We start from the raw sequence: 20895 nt of genomic DNA, 5'->3' as shown, positions 1-20895 counted from the left end.
TTATTGCGTGGAGACAGCAGGCTGGCTATCACACCTGGAGGAGAAAATAATCAAAGCAACAGAAGGCAGGCGGTAAATGTCAGCTCGCCGACTGCTCGACACAATGCGCTGTTCTCGGGGGGCTGTGGGATACTCTGGGGAGGCAGTGAGTGAATGGAAACCTTTGAATATCCGTCTCTCTTTCTGTCTCCCTTGACCTTTCTACCTCTCTTTCTTTCCGTCTCTCTTTCTCTTGTTGATTTCACCTTGTTGCCACCTTTTTGCTTTGCTGCATTTCCTCCATTTCTCTGCCTTTCTCTGAAGCCTTACACCTGAGCTACCACCATTAAAGACCTTCAGTGTCCATCATTGACAGCTGCCAGTCATTTTAAAATCACCTGCTCCTGAGCATTAATGGCATGGAGTTGCTTTTTCTCTATGCAGTACTTTTTCCATGCACAGCAACCAAGTGGTGTTATGAAACTGATAACCTAAAGCCAAGTCCACTGCAGCGACAGCCAGCCAAGGAAAAGCCAGAATGTTCTAATCGCCTGCATCTCCTCAGCAGCAGCTCTCAGCACTGCAGGTCTGCGCTAAGTTGCTTCCCAATCCCCCTCGATCAATGAGGAGAGAGATTCGTTCGCTCTAAGATGGATTTGTGAAACTTGAAGCCAATGGAGGAAAGCCTGCAGCGTAGCAGAAACATCGGCAGCGCAGGCGAGTACATCCACGGCTGAATGAATGGGTTTGTCTTAGTCGTGGTTTTCACGCATCCCCAGATGGCCCCAGCAGCCTGTGTGTACTTCAAGAGTGCTGTAGCTCGTATTGATTCATAATTCATTGCGCTGCTGTTGTCACCGTGTTTTTTTTTTTTCCCATAATCCCTGATGTTTCCCTGTGTGGAGCTATGCAGATGCACAACAGAAGATAACATACTAGCATGACAGATAATGGATTCTTGTTTAATTAGGTGAGGGAATTCACTCATGATTTAGGTCTTATCATCACTATATTGCAGTTTATAGCTTTTTCACCACATAAGCATTTTTCCCCCCGATGAGATTTTAGTTTGGTTGTACACCTGTTTGGGGTGAATAAGTTCTGTGGGAGAGTTGACCCCCTAAAGCCGACGGCAGCAACAGCAGGCTAACGGATTAGCGCTGAAATGATTTCCATAGATGATTTCAGAATCGTTTAAGTCATCAAGTAGTCACTTCTTCCTGCCTTTCAAACGTGAGGATTTGCTCATGTTTGTGTTTCAATTTAATTTCCCTGCTGTGGGATTAATAAAGTTATCTTTTTTTATATCATTGTGAATTGAATGTGGAGGTTTTGGACAAAACAGCCAACTGTAATACATCACTTCTGGCCTTAATGGGCCTCTTGACTGCAGTATTTGTTTACATTTGTAGGTAAAATGATTCATCAGTCTGAAAAATAGCAGGTCCATTAGTCAACAGCTTAGTATTCAGTAGTTGCAGCCCTAAAATGGATAACCATGACTACACAACTTCAGTAGTTCATTGCAGGCCAGGCTTTGGCTCACTGTTCCCATGGGCTCCAGAGACATAACTTCTTATTGCTCCTCATTTTGTGACACCACAGAGAGATTAAGCTGAGGTAATATTGGTCTCTGCAATTAATGTCAGCAACAGGCCTCACTTTTGTTTGACTTTGGTGGGCTTGTGGGCTTTTAGAGCGTGAAATGTCTTTTCTGCTTGGAGAGTTAATGTTCTTTATGCGAGTATGGACACAGCTGTTATACGTAAATGTTACCTTTCATACTGTACATCAAGTTCTGACAGCTAACCACGCTGCTGCAGACTTGAATCGCTCGCTCTTTTCAGGAGGCTTTGATTACAGCGGTGTAGGTGCCAGGGACATAAACTCCTTAAAGATATTATGTTGCATTCCCAGATCCCCAATCGTAAGAAAAATATACCTCCTGAGAGAACCAGGAAGCGTGTTTCCTGTTTCCTGTCTGCCCCCTACTGAACAGGAAGTGAATTAGACCCTGCCATGCCGAGCACAGGAGGGGGGGGGTCTCCCCCCCTCTGCAGGAGTGTTTGTTATTATGGGCTTCGAATGGCAGCACAGGCTGATATCGGAGCTTAAGCATTGTGGAGATTTCATCAAAGCAATAACATGTCCATAGAAAGTGAGAGTGAAGGAAAATGTTATTTTGTTCCTGCACTAACACTTCTCTTTTTAAACGGCAGGCGTGCCACGATAAGTTCAAACATAAACAGTTTCAGATTTCGTTGGAGTCAGCTTGATGCTTCGGTGTCGCTGTGTGCTGGATTCATCAGGATCAGGAAATGTTTAACTGGCTGAATGTGTGCTGCCCATTGTTTAGGTTTGACATGCAGATTGATCATTTCATGCCCCAAATCAAACATGATTTCAGAATGTCACAGCTGTATGTTAGCAGCTTGTGTAGCCCCATTGTCACAAGATTATGAATCGAACTGAAGGGCTCAAAGCTATCACAGAGAGATTAATAAACTCCAGTATTTTGCAGACTGATATTAATAATCTGTAGGAATAATAAGCAGAAAAAACTCTGCCTCCTGCTAACACTGTTACCACTACTGCTGCTGCTGTTAGCGCAAATAATCATCAATATCCTCATCCTCATCTTCCTGAAACATGTTATCCAAACTTGCAGTGGCCAAGAGGAAATTCCCCCGTTAACCCTGCCCCTGTCACCTCCTTTCCCAACCCATTTAACGGCAGGAGCAAAATTTTCTTCGGTGTCCAAATGAGAGTACCAGAATCCCACCGCCGCTGTATTCTCTCAATTCCTCCCGGGGCCGTAAAACGTACAATTGCCTCTCTTAGCACCGCAAAGCCTGGCAGTCCAAGAGGAAACAGGGGAAAAAAAGACAGCATGCAGCTGCATAAATATCCACTGGAATTCATTTTTAATTGCCTCTTTTTCCTTCAAACGTAGCGCTGTCAGAAATTTCAATTTAACTGCAGAGGTTTAAAAACAAAAACAATTAAAGAGGCTAGAAGGAGCTTCAGAAGCCTTTGGGAACAGTGTGCCGTTTCCTTTGCTTTAAGGAGCATGACCATGAGGACTGTGGGCTCAGGCAGTCTGCTGCAACAAGCCTGAAACAACATTTAGCTCTTTTCGTTTCAAGTGCTCTGTAACATACTTTGAGGATCAGACGTGTTTCTTCGATGTCTTTTATTTACATTCGCAGCTACAGATTCTAACAAGACAGTCAATTGGAAGTTACACATGTTTCCACAGAAGCATGTGATGCTCCGGTCGTTCCTCTGTGGTGTGCTGTGTAGGTGGTGCGGTGTAGTATCAGGTTGGGAACATTCTTTTTTAAGTGTTTCTGTTTTGGCTCCGGACCAAATTGCATAACCTTACTGCTGGGACACTGGTGGTCTCTGTTTCTCCCTTCTCAACCTGCCAAGCAAAATATTGTCCAAAGCTTAGTGTTTTTATCTCCTCCAATGTTTTCCCACCATTACAGCTAAAAAAATATTTCCCACTGGGGTCCCGGAGCGTACGGTTGGTATCTGGAAACATTTGTCGCCATGTTATTTTTCCTAAATGCCCTCAGAACTGTGAATTAGAGATGGTATCCAGTGAATGTCTTACCAGCTCAGTAGCCATGTGTGTCTTTGCAGTCGCTGCAAATGAATAAACTGAATTAACTAAGAACATATTGCAGAAGCAGCCATCGTGCTATTGAATAGGTTTAGTGGCCCTCAACGTTAGCTGTATCACACTCCATCCCCGTTGTGTGAGTGCGAGTGTGCAGAGAGCCAAGTGAATTAGCCACCATTGTTTTATTTCCCTCCCAACTACAAGGCAGCAGTGAATGCTGGGAAGGCTCTGAGGGATTTGGTGTGATTTGATTCTGCGCGTTTCCCGAGGAGGCAGCGCTCTTATTGAATCGGCTCCATTACATTTCATCTCCACCGGGGGAATAAGGGGCCTCAGAGGGAGCGAACGCGGTCGTGTTGTATCACAAACACACCAGAAACAGCAATGCAGACAAACAAACAGACAGCCGTCGCCTTGCAGCTTTACACAGGCTGATAAGACTGTGTGTGTGTGCGCGCATGTTCGTCTGTGTGTGTCCGTTTGTGTGCGTGTTTTTGCACCTGACTTCATGCTTGCTGTGTGCACACATTGTTTAATAGTGTGTGCCTGTGCTGGTTTCCTGTGTTTCAGTGCAGGCACGTCTCTATCTTTGTCAGTTTTTTGTTCATGTGCAGAGAGAAATGTAGAGAAGTGAGAGTGACAAGTCAAAGGTGGTGTGTTTGTGTGCCGCAGATGGCACATATGCAGCTGCACACAGTGAATACGAAGCTCGTGCCTTGTGTGAGATTCTGCAAGTGTTTCTGTTGAAGGGGGTCGAAAGAAGGGCTGGATTAACCAGCGCGGTGGCCCTGGGGCAAAAATGAGCAGCGGGCCCCTGTTGGCTCCCCGTTCCTCCCGCTTTTCTGTGCATTGTGTGTGCATCCTGTGGCTTGAGTACACATGGCAGGTTCATTATGATTCGCCCACAGCCCAGAAACCGACCGGAGTTTGTCATCATTCGTTTGAAATATGCATTTATTTCAGATCATGCACCATGTGAACATGATATTAACTGAAATAATGAACCAATAAAAAGGTGGTGCCTTTCTACAGGACAGCGCCTCAAAGTAGGCTAACATCTGGAAGCCTTCTTAAAGCTGCATGAATCAGTTTTTTCCAGATGAATTCTAAATCAGCTGACTATAAGTCAAAGAGGTTGTTTGCTTGTCGTGAGGATCAGTTCACTTCAGCTCTTTGCATCTTTTCAGCCTCTTTTAGCTCAGTGTTTTGATTTTCTGGTGTTGGTTTAGTGAAAAGAAAAATGAATATTGGACTTGCATTCATCAGTTGGCCAAAAACCAACTGTGAACGAACGCTAATGTTGCTCTGAATCTTCTACATTTGTAAATGGGCTATTGCTTGCTAACACATTAGCAACAATAACTTTTCTTGGTCATAATTTGTCAGATTTCTGCTCATTTCGCTTCCACCAAAAAACAATTCATGCAGTTTTAATTCCTTTGTCCTTTTAGTGTATGTTGTACTTTCGTGGTGCATATGAGCAAACATATTTTTAATTAATCAAATTATCACAAATTGTGTGGTTGGTAATCCAGCCGTGGTGGCAGTGTAAGAGCTTGGATGTTTGATTTAACACATGAATAGTAAGACTCCGTTTTGAACGCAGTCCCAGACAGCCTGGACTTTCTGCATTGCTCTTTACTTAACAATTAATTCAAACACAGCCTTCTTTCTTTCAGTGCCGAGTAAACATGCGGCTAATCCGACATTCCTGTCTGTTCAGGGGCCTCTGAGACTAACGGGAGCCCCAGTTGGGGACCAAACACCTACAAACATCAAACTAGTAACACAAACACAGGAATATCCAAAACATGTACGAGCTCACTCACACAGTAACACACACACACACACACCGATTCATTCAGTTTCAGTACAAAACACAGAGATATTTAAAAGCCTGAAAAGCTTCAGCGAGCTTAAACTTAATTTTGTTGGATTTACGAACTTCTGCCAAAGCAGTAGGTGCCATTATTTCACATTGTATGGTGCAACCAGCAGAAAAAAAGTCTCACTCAATATCCCCCATAATCCACTTACCCACAGATCATCCATGTTGTTCCCATGAATCCCACACATCTGACCGTAAAGCATTCCTTAATACGTTTATCTGTGTTTTCACATTAAGGGGCGTCTGCCCTGCTTGATATGTTAACACATAATTACATCTTGTTTATTTTTGTACAGTGGCTCATTTCATGCAGAACCAGACCAGTTAAGATGTTGCTGCGTGCTGAATCCACAAAATCAGCTTCAGATGGTTCTCATTTTCAAAATGTTCTGCATTTAAGCAGAGTTGAAAACTAAGATTTGTTTTCATTTTCTGTGTGACTCAAAGTCTGACAAATTCAATTTTAAAGCCAAGTACATTAACTAAGCTATTCAGCTGGAAAACTGTGTGGAAAAGTGGTTTGCTTGTTCTCTGCTCTCTGCCATTTTCTGCCAGACTAACCTGGAGTTGGAAGAACTCACAGCTGTGACTTTTCGCCTCCTCACAGCCGTTAAAGACCTGAGAAAATTCAAGCTCAGTCACATCTTTCTGCACCTCAGCTGCTCTATCTGGCTCATAATGTGCGAATAGACCAACAGACAAGATGTTGGCTTTCACTGCTATGCAGAATATGAATGTGTGTTCTCGCCGCTCACTGAGCAGAACAGGATGTCTTACTACAGCTCGGGGAACATCTCGGCTTGAGGGTCATCACGACTGCCTGAAATTGTCACTCTGAATCCTGATTCAAACCTGGTGATGAGAGCGGGGACAGGATTTTGATCAGCTGCCACCAAATGTGGCCTCCAGTTAAATACAGCTACATAACACAGACGCGCTTGAACTTTTGCACCTGAGAAAACTCACCAGCAGAAGGTAGCTGAGGAGAATCACCAGCTAATCTGCAACACAGATAACTGCCTTTGAAGCCAACTACGTCTACACCCCAACTCACTGTTCACTCCTGCCTTCAGGTTTGAATCCCATTGAGCCATTAGACACGCAAGAAGTAAATACAACAAGAGGTTATAATGAAAATCTTGGGAATCATGTTTAAAGGGTGGGGGTCAACTTTCTGTGGGCAAATTTTAAAGGGTCCTGGGACAAACATTTGCTGTTGGACCCCTTTGACACCCCACCGAACTTCATTATAAAAACTGAGAAATACCAAATGAGAAAACACAAACAAAAATAACAGAGATCTTGAAATTATGACACATCTCTCCGTCACACAACAGGCCGACAGGAATAGAATATTTCTGGCAGGTTATGCAGGTCGGTCTGTAGGTTAATTTGCATACACACACACTCCGCTAACAGTGTCACTGCCTCACATTCTGAGGTAAAAAATGGAGTCCAGTGTGTCCTCACTCAGAGACTCTTCGTCCCAGCACACGTAAATCTCGCAGAGAGGCTGACTAGCTCGGTTGAGACATGGCAGCTCAGTGCCTTTGTGTTGATGGTGTTGTATTGGTTAGTGAAGCAGTCAGTTACAGGGTTAGTTAGTGGGTGTCGGTCTGTTGAAATCAGAATTGACCCAAACTGTCACCCCTAACTAGAAACCACGTTACATGCAGAGGACCTGGGGTTTGAAGTAGTTCTGTTGGATGCTAAACGTGGCTCACTCGATGATTTCAGGCCTCCGAACGTGGACGACGGAGACCCATCAGTGACGCTGAGTTGCAGGATAACTGATGATCCAGACGAGCTGATCCCTGTTGACGTGTGAAAAGCAATGCTGCAGATGTTTATGCAGCAATTAAACATGATGCATTCAGGTGGTCTGTGGTGATGTTACATCACTGATCGTTTTGTCTGGATGAGTTATGGTTTGGGGAAACAAGGACTGGTATTATCGTTGGCGAATCCACCATGCAGACTGTGACATCTGTTTCTGTTCTGCATCATGTACAGTGGATCGGACTTGAGATCAACTTCAGTTCTTTCTGTGTCAGCTTTGTAATTCAGGACAGTTGAAGAAAACACATTAGCTCAACTTTTGCTTTCAGGATATCTTTCAACTATACATCTGCTCTTATTCCTACATCAAACATCCAGAATGGTTAAATGTTTCTGCAGCAAAGAAAGCTTCAACTTTATCTTTATTTATCTGCTTTTGCTGCTGGCTGATCTGCAGAATACTAAGTGCTTCAAATGAACGAGGTGGATTCTATCAGCGCCGCTCACGCCCGCTGTTTTACCAGCCAGAGAGCCATTAAAAATAATTTAAAATAGCTGACACCGTCACTTAATCAACATATCGTATACAAATGATTATGTATGAGTGTAGAGCGTGAGAGAGGTTATATTCAAGTTAGGGTCTGTCAGCCGGCATCTGCTCCTATATGGTGGAATCAGTTACGTTGTGTATGAGGAGAGACAGGCCAGTCCTCTTCCACTCCTAATCCCTGGATCATGGCCAAGAGCTACAGTAGACAGATATGTTCTGCCCCGGGGAATCCTTTATGGATGTGGGAGAGGACGGCTCAGTGGGTTTTTAGGGGTCGTTTGGGTGTTCTCGGGTTGGAACGAGAGCAGGCGGGTGAAGGCTTTATTTCCACGCTGCTTTCTTTGGCTTTGGAACAACAGGATCACTGTTGAGATGGCATTGAATGGTACAGTTTGTTTATCTCAAGGTGATTTAGGTTATTGTCGTCATGTCTGCTACAACCTGCCTTCAGAGGGGGGTGGACAACTCGAGCAAACTCAGTGTGAGATGGTTTTAAATGGGGCGGAACCGAACTGGCTGTTTTGGCTATTAGATTTTTTTCCAAATCTCTCAGGGCTTGTTAATGTGGATCATAACGAAGGAGCTGTTCTTTAAATAGCTTTGAAAACAAGGTGGTCTTGCCCTGTTTGAATCCACAGGGGGGCCTAACTCAGAATTATTATACACAATATTCAGCACTGTACAGATGTAGGTGGTTAGGAATATTCATTTGACCATTTTCTGTGTACAAAACTGTAAATTATTCATTTCACCGCTTCTTTGAGAATGTGTGTGAAAGAAGTCTGCATGCTGAACAGGAAGTCTGGAGAAATTCTCCCAATTATCACACATGTTGTGAAGAAGGTAAAGAAACCTCAAACATTGCAATAAGATCAATTCAGATCAATTCTCAAGAACAAACAGCAGATCAGTCGTCAGTCAAGCCCAGCAAATTTGAACAAACACTTTAACAGCCCGGAAATAAATATTAGACATCCTTCTCTCTTTTTCGAGACCGTGAGTCTGTGAAGCATGTTATTGGTGCCTCCACTTTGTTGAGACGGATTAGTTCTCATATTGATACAACAAACACTGAATAATCCTCGAGCAATTCAAAGGGGAATTCCACGACAGCCAAGTCTGGTTGTCGTCAAACTCGGCCGCTTGCGTTGGGCAGAATCTTTTTTTAAATCATGAAGATTTCTGCACCTTCATTTAACTTCTTGAATTAGAAACCAAGTGTTTTTCACAATGTCCGAAAGCTAGTTTTCAATCATCTTAACTGAGCGATGTCATGTAAGCAACGTTCGCAAATTCAAACCTGGACTATCTGGAAATTTCTAAAATGCCAACAGCTGGAGGAGAATAACAGGATTCCTCTGTTAAGTGCCGTATTGATGTCTTCATATTGACGAGGATTATGTCTCATATTCATGTACAGCCTATTCAAGCTGGAGACGACCTGCTGTGATCACACGAAATATCGCCTCCCTCTGAGTCCCAATCAGGAGCCGGATTAAGTGTTTGATCTGAGCTAAATGAACATGTGCAGTAATCCAAGATTATGCTTTTATTATTGCAGTGACGTTCAGCCTTTTGTGCAGATGAGGGAAAATACCCTCAGTTGAAGTGGAGTTTTCCTTAATATTTTTTTCCCTGAGTCAGAAGTTCACGTAGGCTTTTATGTGTTTTAACTTTTCTGTCTCCATTTTACCTGGTGACACCTCTAATTGCTCCTTTGCTTCAGGAGATCTTAGAAATTAAACTCTGCATGCTGTTGTGTTCATAGCATGTTTTAATTGTTTTCAATTAAAATGTCAGCTTAATGAGTGCAGTGGACCACAGAGTTCATGCATTCAGTCTGTTAAAAAATGAATTTTATCGACATAGAAACGTATTGCAGTCATTGTAAAATCGAGGCTGGCTTTGTCTAAAAGCCTGTTAGACTATTAAACCTGCATTTGAGGACATCACACGAGTTTATGTCCTCAATTTCCAATAGCGATGCTCTGATTCATGCTCAACATGACTACAGCAGTGATCAGCGGCTGTCTAAAGGTTCACAAAATTTACCTTTTATACCAGAAAAATTGGTTCCACAGTGGATTTTTTTTATATGGCAGCAACAACTGCAGCAAAGTCCACTGTAGTCATTGTGGTGGAAAACACAGTAAACAAAAGCTCTGCACCGTAAAGCCCAAGAAAGCCAAAATAGCTGAATTACTGATCCTGTTGGTTTTCATAGAAGAGTTTTTTTCCCTCATTTTTGGGAGTGTAACTTTATCTGAGGCCTTTCCATTTGTGAGTAATGTGACTCACAAGGCCGCAGACACAGGGGAAAACCCCAGGGGACGCCGGTATTAGTCTGAACAACAGAAAGCAGGGAGTGATTAGGGTGGAAACTGTAGCAAACACACACAAACAAACCGTGGGAGATTAGGAGAGAAGAGCAGGTCAGCAGCTTCCAAATGATGGAAACTGGAATGCATTGTTAGTGTGTGCCAGTGAAATTTTCTTAGGTTGCGTGTGTGTGTGTGTGTGTGTGTGTGTGTGTGTGTGTGTGTGTGTGTGTGTGTGTGGTCATAGACAGTCTGCGGAGCATCTATCTCCACCCAGTATTGACCATGTCTGATAGCGTGGTGATGTCATTCTTTCCTATTTGGAGCCAGACTGACTGTCCATCTGAAGACCCTCAGCGTGGACTTTTAATTCAAATGTCACATACAGGAAAGTACAGGAATACAGGAAGTAAGCTCCAGACTAATTTCTATTCACCACCATCACAGAAACATCCCAAAAATAATTTTAACCATCCCAAAGTGATTGTAAACTTTCCCAAAAGCAAATGTGTTTTCTTTACTTTGTTACTTTCATACTGTTCCTCCAAGCTGAACATTTATTGACTGTAAGTGAATTTAAATGTGTTTAGCTCGGTTACCTGTTGGCTCGGTTAGTTCTATTAGCTCCGTTAGCTGTAAGATATTAGCTTTGTTTGCTCTGATGGCACTATTAGCTCAGTTGCCTGTTAGCTGCATTAGCTTCGTTAGCTGTAAGCTATTAGCTCTATAGCTCCATTCCTTGTTAGCTCTGTTGGCACTATTAGCTCCGTTACCTGTTAGCTCTGCTAGCTCCATAACCTTTACTTTTGTTAGCTCTATTAGCTCTGTTAACTGTTTTTTTTTTTTTTTTTTTTTTGCTGTTACCACAGTTAGCTGTAAGCTATCAGCTCTGTTAGCTGTCAGCTAACTAGCTGCTCCTGCTGCTGATCTCAACAAAAATTTGTTCTGCATAATGTAGCATTATTAGGGAAAACAGTATGTCCTCCGTTAATAGTGAGTTTGCTGAATCTTTCATAGGACTCATGCTTCAAACTAAAAAAAATCTATAAACATAAGTAGAAAATGTATTAATAGAGAATATTGTGCTATAAGATGCCACCTTCAAACCTCAGTATACACATACAGTAAAGTACAGGTCAAATCTTGCCTTTAATCTGGACAAAAACAGCTTTTTAGACCAGTTTTACTGACAGTGATGGCGCAGTAAACACAGTCTAGTAATATATTAGCTTAGCAAGCTAAGTGCTTCATGGAACCAGTTTGTGATACTGTTGAAGGAGAAAAGAAGCACAATGAGCTGCTTAACTCTCCTCACAATATCACATCGTGACTGCTGGATGAAACCATTTTGTAAAATATTCTTTTAACCGAGCAAGTTCCAAAATTATTTCTAGCTGCACCCCGGGGATGTAATTACAAGTGAAAGGAGTATTGCTCACATAAAAACTTGGACACCCACATGCTAGAGCTGCCCTGTAAAACCACAGTGCTCTGCTGCCTGGTTAGCCTCGTTGAAGTTGTAAACGTTTTACTGCCATAATGAAGTATTTTCTCACCAATCTTAACAAATCTGGAAAACATTTTCACATTCAGACTTTCACTCAGGCATCTTCATCATTATTAGCACCCCTCTGTGTGATCATTTTGTTCTAGAGCTTCTCATATTGACTGCTCATCTTGTGACATTTAAGAAAACATAAATTTTGGGAAATTTATGTTTTTGCTGTCAGAAAAACACATTTTCTTATCAAGATAAACCTGTGATGATTATGGCAGTAATAATTTTGTCCCTATCACCCAGTTTGTTCCCATTTTTACACTTTGTTGTCAACACAAAACAACAATAAAAGCAAATTACATATTGATTTTCTTTGCTTGCACAAATTATTGAGCATTGACGCACACTTTTTCATTGACTTTCCCCACCAACTTTCTTCAAGTCACCAAAGATGCAAACTGTCAACCTTCACCTCTACTTTTAAAAACTCCTCAGTAACGAAAGAGCTGGAAGCAGCGCAGCCATTAATGTCACAAATATCTCTGTAGAATCCACTTAAGGTATTTAATATTCATCAGATCAAAGAATTTGCCAACATTCTTAATAGCAGTCTGACAGAGCTTAAACGCCACTGGACCAGCTCTGACAGTATGTTGCACATTAGTGGGGTCGTAATGGTTCGGGGCTTGCGTGACGATTTCTGCTTTATCTCCCGCTGGGAACGGGATTCAGTCTGTGCCAGTGGGAGGGGGGAGACGGGGGAGACGGGGGAGGCGGAGGTGTAAGTGGGGAACTCTTGGCCATTTGGGTTTAAGCACAAAGCAGCAAGCGGTGCTAAGAGCTCAGCCTGACCCTAAAAGGCTGTTGACCCACATTTGGTGTCATGGATGGCACTTTACATCACTCAGCTGTCCGACTGGAATCCCGCGTGTGTGTGAATGTGTGCGCGCGTGTTTGACTTACATGTATTATGTATGCTGTGCAGTTGCGTCTGCACTGCAAGTATCACATTGTTGTTTGCGGTTTTTGTCTTTTTGAGCCGTGTGTTGAGCACACTACAGTTGTTAGTGCACAAACATCAGTGGATTAATAGACGGTCGTCAATCAAAACACTTGAGGCAACAATTTTGATAATCGATTAGAAATTTCAGTTGTTTATCGAGGAAAAACGTTCTCTCGTTCCGGCTTTCAGATGTGAGGGTTTGTTGTTTGTCTTGTTTTTACTTATTGTACATTTAATATCTTTGAGTTTTGGACTGCTGCTTGAGATCTGAATTTCTTTTTAGCTTTTTTACCCTATTTTGATAGCAAATATTGTAGACACAAAGGAAACACCGGTGGAGATGAGGGCATTATTTCCTGCTTTTAAAGCCTATAAATCAGAAAACAATACTGACGAGGTTAAACTGTAGTGAACAGAGTTATTAGTTGTAAACCTGTTTTCATGTATGTGACCTTAAAGTTTATTCTCGGTAATCAATCTAATGTCCATTACCTCCCCCCAGAGACAGATACCTCCCGCCCCCACCGGGCCATACAGAGAAATATTTGACAGAAGAAAACAGTGGATTATATATAATCTAATAAGCCTTTTGATTTAAGACCCCAAGTCTGAATAATGGCATCGCACACTTAAACACATGTCCTCAGTGAGTGGGGAGGTCTGGTACTGATAAAAGAAGGATGGATAGAGTGTGTTTGATGGTCGGGAGGTCAAACTGGAGAGCAGGTCACTGTGTCTGGAAATGTGTGTGTTACAAAGACAGTAAACGTGTCTTTTTTTACCCTTATCTGTGTGTTATTGTGGGTACAGATGAACTCGGTTCTACCTGGAATGTCCCATTTTTTTCAGGATTAAATAACAGCATGATGACCCACAGACCCCGAGATCCTGCTGGTTTTTATTAGTGCAGCCTGCTCTCTGTTAAACCTCCTTCCCCTGCATCTAAACCTATGAATGGCTTGTGTCAGTCTGTCAGTGGCTGAACTCAAACACACTGAAACCACCATTGTTGCAGATGTACTGCCGGGGTCCACTTTCAAGTAGCTCGGAGATGGATTTCACATTTTCTTTTGCGCAAGTCCTGTTTTTTTACAGCGTGATGACCTTATTACAAATATCAAACGCGGAGCGAGATGTTCAACAATGTTCCCAGAGAGTGTAAGCGGGAGGCTTTGCTTGTAATCGAGGGGAGGCAACAAAAAGACTTGTTTTACGATGAAACGGCTGAGTCATTAGGGATGCAGTAGAAGAGTTTTTCCGCGAGTTACATCGTGTTGCAACATCCTCTCTGAAATTTTCACGCTCCTGTTCCTCCTCTCCGCTGCCCTCCTCGCTCTGCAACAGTGCATATTTAATGTATTTATGCACTTCATGTTCCTGCTCCCCTCCCCACCTTCAAACACTGCCTTTCTTGTCGCTTTCCCTTTCTTACAAAACACCTGGAGCAGCAGGGGAGGTGAAAAGGTGAGGAGAAAGTGAAATTCTCAAACTTCAGGTTCACGGCGCTCGGCGTCTGAAGCGCCATTATTTACACCGCCGACGTGCACGCAAGACTCCAGAGTCCCTTTACGAGACGCGTCGCTCCTCAACCCACGATTATTAGATCAGAGTCTGCAGGAAAGACAGGGGAAATGAGAAAACACACAAACTCTCACACACACGCACATGACAGACCACCGATGAGCGGAGGAAACTTTTTCATCACGCCGTCAGAAGCACAGCGTCCTCTTTGAAATAAAGACATTTACGATTGTCTTCCCTTTGGAAAAAGCGAGCCTGGCTGGGTTTTGATTAGCTGTGATTGTGCTCTGCCTCCTCTTCTTCTTTTTCTTCTTCTTCTTCTTCTTCTTCTTCTTCTTCTTCTTCTTCTTCTGCTGTAGCTCATTACCAGAACGCACACACTCATGTCTTCGATCTCCCCGGCACGTCTGCAGCTCTTACATCGCCTCTTTCAACAAGACGTGTTCTTACACCACATAAAAATTACATCAGGGCCCTCATCTTTAAATAGCCTGTGACATTTATTGATGGGTTGAAGTGTGCGTTCTCGCCGCGGTTTCGGCCCTGTGCCTATTAAAGCAATTGAATCCTGAGCTTTTTGTCTTTGAAGTGTTGTGAGAATCGCCACGCTGTCCAGGCTCTGGTTAATCATTAGTGATAGCAAAGCGCTCCATATGAAAAGCACAGCTTTTAAGGCAGCAGCAGGCGCAGCACGGGGCATCTGCTATGCAGCTATAGATAATATCATCACTGCTGTGGGTGATAAAGAGAGAAACAGTGAGATTTTGATGTAGCATGTGTGGCATTCGTGTGTCGTGTGTGCCCTCAGCTCCCCGGGGTATTAAATATAGCACCGATGATTAGGAATCCTCTTTTGTGCGATGTGCGTTTGCAGCCATTAGCGCTCCGTGTCGCGTTGCTCTCTCTCATAATGTTGTTCTGGATGTGAACTTCTACAAAGGCTTTTGGCCCGCGTTCATTTTCCGACGCTTAGATACGGCGCCCGCCGGAAGGCTTTTCCTCTCATGTGATTCACAGCAACAGCTACCGAGCAAAACAGCGCAGCCACAGAGCTCTGTCCTTTACTGGGAATCGCCCGCCATGTGAAGTGGCGGATTGTTGCGGTTGGCCTCGGGGGATGTGAGCTTTTATGTTTTGATGATTGCCTGGCCAGAACAGTTTAGAACTGCGAATCGTCTCAGTCGCCATTTCTCCTGCACATCATTTTCATCAAATGTCCGTGACTGTGACACAGGCTCAGTCCAGATACGCGTGTGTGTGTACACGTAATGTAATGATGGATGAACTGGTTTTTGATGGATGGGCTCCACCGTCAGGATGGTGTGGTCTTGGCTCAGCGATGAAGGGATCAAATCTTTTGTTGTCAGTATAAGATGCTTATGACTTTAGCATCTGTTAAAAGCTTAAAAGCTAATGCGGTATGCACATGAAAGATCTCAGTCTGCATGACATGACACGATATTTTGTCTGCTTTTCATAAGTACAGCTCCTACAGGGTTGGGCTGCATGATGATATATAACATGAAACCATTGTCAACTGTGTTCCTGCTGTTTCTAACAATAATATCTCTGCTCCCCTTCAACCATTGTGGACAATGCTACAAACAGCTGACTGATTTACAGTGTTTTAGCATCAGTGTAATGAAGTGTGTCTTTCTTTAAGATCCATTTATCTGCCTAAAAAAGACACTGATAATGACTGAAGATGGCTGCACTTCATTCAAGGATGTTGCACCACTTCAATATGAAAGATACATGAAACCCATTTAGGTTAAGTGGCACCGACACACCCATCACATCTATATTTCGATTAACCATTATACATCAATATTTTCTTAATTGAATTCCCAGAAAATGTGCTACGTCACAATATATACAAATGCAGTGATATAAAATTCAGAAGGATTTCATCATCGCTCAGCCCTGATTTGTCAGATGTTGACTCAGATGATCCCGGCAGCTCGGCTGTGAATCTACTGCGTCTGTGTTCAGTCTAATACGGAGCTTTTGTTGTTTGATGCTGTCTTTATGCTCCTCTGAGAGGGACAGTACAGCTGTCAAAAGCAGTTTCTTCACAAGTGATGTACAGAAACTGATTTCATATCTTGTCTGGATATGAAGTATTTCAGTCAGCAGACGTGTTTGAGCTCAGTGGTTTATCCAGAACAGTGTCCATTTCAGCAGCATTTCCCAAATTACCTTTTGATCCGGATCTGCCACTGCATCAGCCGCTGGATGAGACTGAGAGTGTTTTCTGTTTTCCTGTAGCTGCGAATCAGAGGATCTTCAGTCTGAGATGCTGATTTGATCGCTGCAGCTGCATGAGTAAATGTCACCACTGAGTGTGTGATTCCAGGAAATGGAGATCAGGCCTCCCAGGCTTCTCTTCATCGCAGCGTGCTTCCCGCAGCGCCATGGCCTCAGGTTTCCCACACGGAGGGCGGAGAGGAGAGGGAGTCCCTGTAAAGCTGTCAGCAGAGCTCAGCCAGCCTGCATTGCCACGGCCGGTTTTTATTTAGTGCAGGGAGGCCGAGATGCTGAGAGGGAGGTAGAGGAAGAGGAAGGACTGAGGAGGTTTTGGGCTGGTCTGCAGAGGACGGGCGGGAAAGCTTTAAAGAAGGAGAAGTGGACGGCAGAGAAAGGAAACCCTGTTGTTCCATCTTTTCATAGCAGAACAATCCTTGTTCCACCATACACATTTTGTTTTTGCATCACCAGTCAATTCTGCCTCAACTCTCAAGACTGAGACAATGACCAAAGCAAGGAAACACGTTCTTCATCTGAATTACGTCTCTGCTGAAAACAGAATTCATGGTTCTCAACATTCAATCAAAACAATCCAGATGAACATTTTCTTAACATTTAAACCATTTTCTCCAAAGTTTGCAAACGGTTCCAGTTCTGAAACAGACAACTGTCTTTGCCTCCACATGAGGATTTATGTGCAGAGCAGATATGGTTGTCCGTATTGTCGTGGCATAGCTGCGGAGATGCAGAGCGCTCGTTTTTACCCAGCATTCTCAGCGGCCTGCAACAGCATTTTAGTGCGTCTGCAGCGGATACCCCGACACAAAGGGCGTTTTTTTAATTTGGCGGGATTGCATGCAGAATAAGACGACTGGAGGCCAATGAGATAAATCACAAGACGTTTTTTTTCTCCTGTTCTGAATTGAATTGGACCCCTGCTGTTTGCAGCCCCCCCCCCCCCCCCCCCCCCCCCGCTTTAATAAGTGTAACTGCATTTGGGATTAAGAGACCCCCTGTTTCAGCGACTTCAATGTAATTATCCCCCGCCCCCTTCCACACACACGCACATACACACAGCTCCAAAAGTTGTTTTCTTTATTTAATTAAATGCAATGATTTAACTGTGGTAGAGAAAGAAAAACTCATTAAACTAATTAGGATTGGCAGAGAAGACTCTCCAAGCTCTTTTTAGGCTCTGTTCTGAGGATTGTAGGAAAGTGTGTATCTGCGTGTTTGGATCTTTTATTTCAGCGCTCTGCATTTCAATGCTTATATCTACGATCTATCGCCCTTTTGTGGCAGCGTTGAAATGACTTAGCGGCGCGGTGAATGAGGCCAACAGCTGCTGGGCGGAGATTTGCCAGAGCAATAACTGTCGGAACAAAACCTAATCACTCCTTTTGGCCCTCATTTGCTTATGCAAATTTGCCATTGTGAGGAAATATATTAATAGTTGAGGACAGGGACACAGGAGGCATGTTTTCGCCGTGGAGTTGGCGTCGCAGCTTTGAGATGAGGCATGGAGGAAGCATGTGAGCGGTGAGCTCTGGGCCTCTTGTTCCTGTTTCCAGAAAGCATCAAGTCCGCAACACGACGTCCAATCCGCCGTCGGCTGGTGCTTTAAGTTGTCGCCTCATTAATTCTCACAACCTGTGGCTTCAACTGACGATGAGACGAGCAGCATAAGATATGAAACCCGGATGACTGAATCTGCCTCAGACAGCTAAACGACAGGTGCGCTCTTAATTTTGCATACCTTCTATTTCACAAGCTACTAAATCTGTAATGCTGGAGATCCTGATTCACACTGAGCGATTCAGATCATCTGGATTATCATGAACCGCATCTGAAGCTGAACCTGCTGTTGGAAGTCAACCCTGTTTGTGTGGATTGTTTATTGGGTTGTTTCTGGTTTATCTGTTTATTTATATTCCTTATGGATATTCTTAGTATTCTAGACCAAAACGTCATGGCAACCATTTCACTGCATCCAAACACGACATTTTAATGCGTCAGTGTGTAAAGAGTTGAGCCTCCATGGACAGATCCAACATGTCCTCTGAACCCCGTTCATTTAACCCTCGTTCAGACCTCTTTCTGCTCCTATAAAATCAGTCACATTATTTCTCCTCACGTAACGGCTGCCTGATGACAGCGGAGGCTCTGCCGTCTCTTTGATCGGTAATCAGCTTCTTAAATCACCTTAAATCGCACTCACGGAGGAAACCTTCTAGATTAAAGGGATCTCAATTAGGCCTCCTGACCTGCTGTTTTCAAGACTTCAGGTCGCCTCCTCCGTCTTTCTCCACGTATCCTATTCCATATCCTGTCCGCTTCAGGAGTTTTGATAAGAACCAGACATCTGCGAGCGGTGGCCCTCGGCCCCCGACCGACCACCAGTCTCAAAACCGCCAGCGAGGAAGAGGAGGATGTGAGGGCGAAGGAGGTGGAACAGAGCTTGTGTCTTGTTTTTTTTTAGTCTGAACAGCCTCCGGAGACATTAAGCGAGGAAGAGAGTGATAGTTTAGCGGAGGAGAAGGAAGCAGCTATGAAGTGTTGACAGCTTTCCTGCTTGGCGGCGAAGGAGGGGAACTTTTCCCGTCTCTGTGGATGAGCCATGTTATTCTTTCTTCTTATTATAGTTTCCTCTTCTGGGTATTTTTAAACACAGTGTCTCCCATTCTTTGAATTCTGCAGGACGATTACCAGGATATAAAAGTTTCTTCTCTTTAAGCCTTTTTCTTGAGTTACAGCTTTCTTCAGGCCTATTGAAGTGCTCCAATAAACAGTCTCTCTGTGGTCAAAGCACACACTAACTGTAGACGCATGCGGCCTGTGACACGGCGCCATGGCTTCATTTTAAGGGATCACAAGCTAAAAAGGCTGGGATCTACTGCTCTGCTAGTCATGCTAGGTCAGGTTTTTCCAGCCTTAGTGGAATATGAAACAGTAGTGTTGTGGTGGACCAGCCAGACCTGTGCGAGACCTATCGATCCACGCCAATAGATTGCCAGCACATCCACTGCCGCCCCTCCCCCGCTTCCCTTAGGCCCGTTAGTACAAATAATGACTAATCAATATGCGTTGGAGTCCCTGTGAATGTCCTTTTAACACTTGATTTATGTCACAGCAGCGCTCCCGTTCTCTTACTCCCTCCGCTTACCAGCTAATCAATTGAGCCAATCACAGCGAGGACCCCCTTCCTCTCCATCATCTGCAGTTAAAGAAGTTTTTATAATTTTTTATTTTATTTTTAATTAGACAGCATAGATCAGCGTGACCTCGGCGACGCGCCGCGAGTGGGCGGGTTTAAGAGACGGTCTCACGTCTGCGGCTCCATCGACGGAGCGTTCGGACGCGCTCTGCAGATTTGTATTGATTGCCGATTTTGCGACCCGCTCATCGCTCACTGCTGGCGTGCGGCTGTCTGCGGACGTGTGCTAATGGCAGGAGATCACTGCATCAAGGAGGGATTTTTCTCTGCTTTGTCAAGTCTGTCGCTTTGATGGTGGCACGTTTGAGGCTTTTTGCCAGCTGTGCTCTTTATCCAGAATGCATTTTAATGAAAGAGGAGGTCCAGCGTCGTAGTCAAGGACATGCGAGGAGGCTGGAACTGACGATTATCCAAAACATTGATTTATCTGTCCATTACTTTCTTGTCTATTAAAATGGAAAATGTTAGAAAATAGCGAAAAACAACCGATATGATCTTGAAATTCAAGATAACGTCTCAAAATTCACAACAGCCCAAACCCCCAAATTATAGCTTTATCGATTCATGTATTTCACAAAGAGCATCGCTGTGTATTTCTCTCCATATGTTCGTATGCATGTGTGCGTGAGAGAGAGTGTGGAGTAAACGATCTGTCCCACGAGGGGCGCTCCGGTGGCAGCGAAGCCCGCTCTCAGCGCACCGAGGCCGGGGAGGGCTGCCCTGACCTTCCCCTCCCCGTGGATCTGATTTCCGTAGCCGTATTCAGGAAGCAGTGATGACAGCCACACGCACACAAACCATCTCTCTCTCTCTTTCAATTGCCTTTTTCATTGCCGTTTGTCTCGACAGTTGTGCCATTTTGAGGAAATCAGGAGTTTCCAGGGTTGCGTTCTGTCCTCTGTAATCAGTCTTCAGCCACAGGAGTAGTTTGTCATTGTCAGAGAAATATAGGTATGAGTTTTTCACTCCAGATTGCAGCTTGTTTGTCATGTTGCTGGTCTGGAGAATGACTTACTGGTCCTGCATTCATTTGTTTTTTAACCTAAAATTCAGCGTTTAATTCTTTCAGAAAGTTTTTCCTGAAGTGACAGTGATTTGTTTTGTTAACAGAATTTCCCATTAAAGCGTAAAAACCCAAAAACATTACTGTCAGCCTCTTCCAACTGGAGAAAAGATTGAAAAGCCAAAAGCTAAATGGCTGAAAATGAACTGACAAATTAGCTCCTGCTGTGATTTCCATATTTTGAAGCAGAATGTGTTACAAAGTTCT

At 43.7% G+C, this 20895-nt stretch overlaps 1 protein-coding gene across 7 annotated transcripts in view; it reads left to right on the top strand.

The window, feature by feature from the left end:
• The window catches only part of pard3ab (par-3 family cell polarity regulator alpha, b), a 207466-nt gene that overhangs the window by 154778 nt on the left and 31793 nt on the right, over positions 1–20895 (top strand). The window lies entirely within an intron of this gene.

The sequence above is a fragment of the Chaetodon auriga genome, chromosome 12 (genome assembly GCF_051107435.1).
Source record: "Chaetodon auriga isolate fChaAug3 chromosome 12, fChaAug3.hap1, whole genome shotgun sequence".
Lineage (NCBI taxonomy): Eukaryota > Metazoa > Chordata > Actinopteri > Chaetodontiformes > Chaetodontidae > Chaetodon > Chaetodon auriga.
This window is presented reverse-complemented; position numbering and strand designations above follow the sequence as displayed.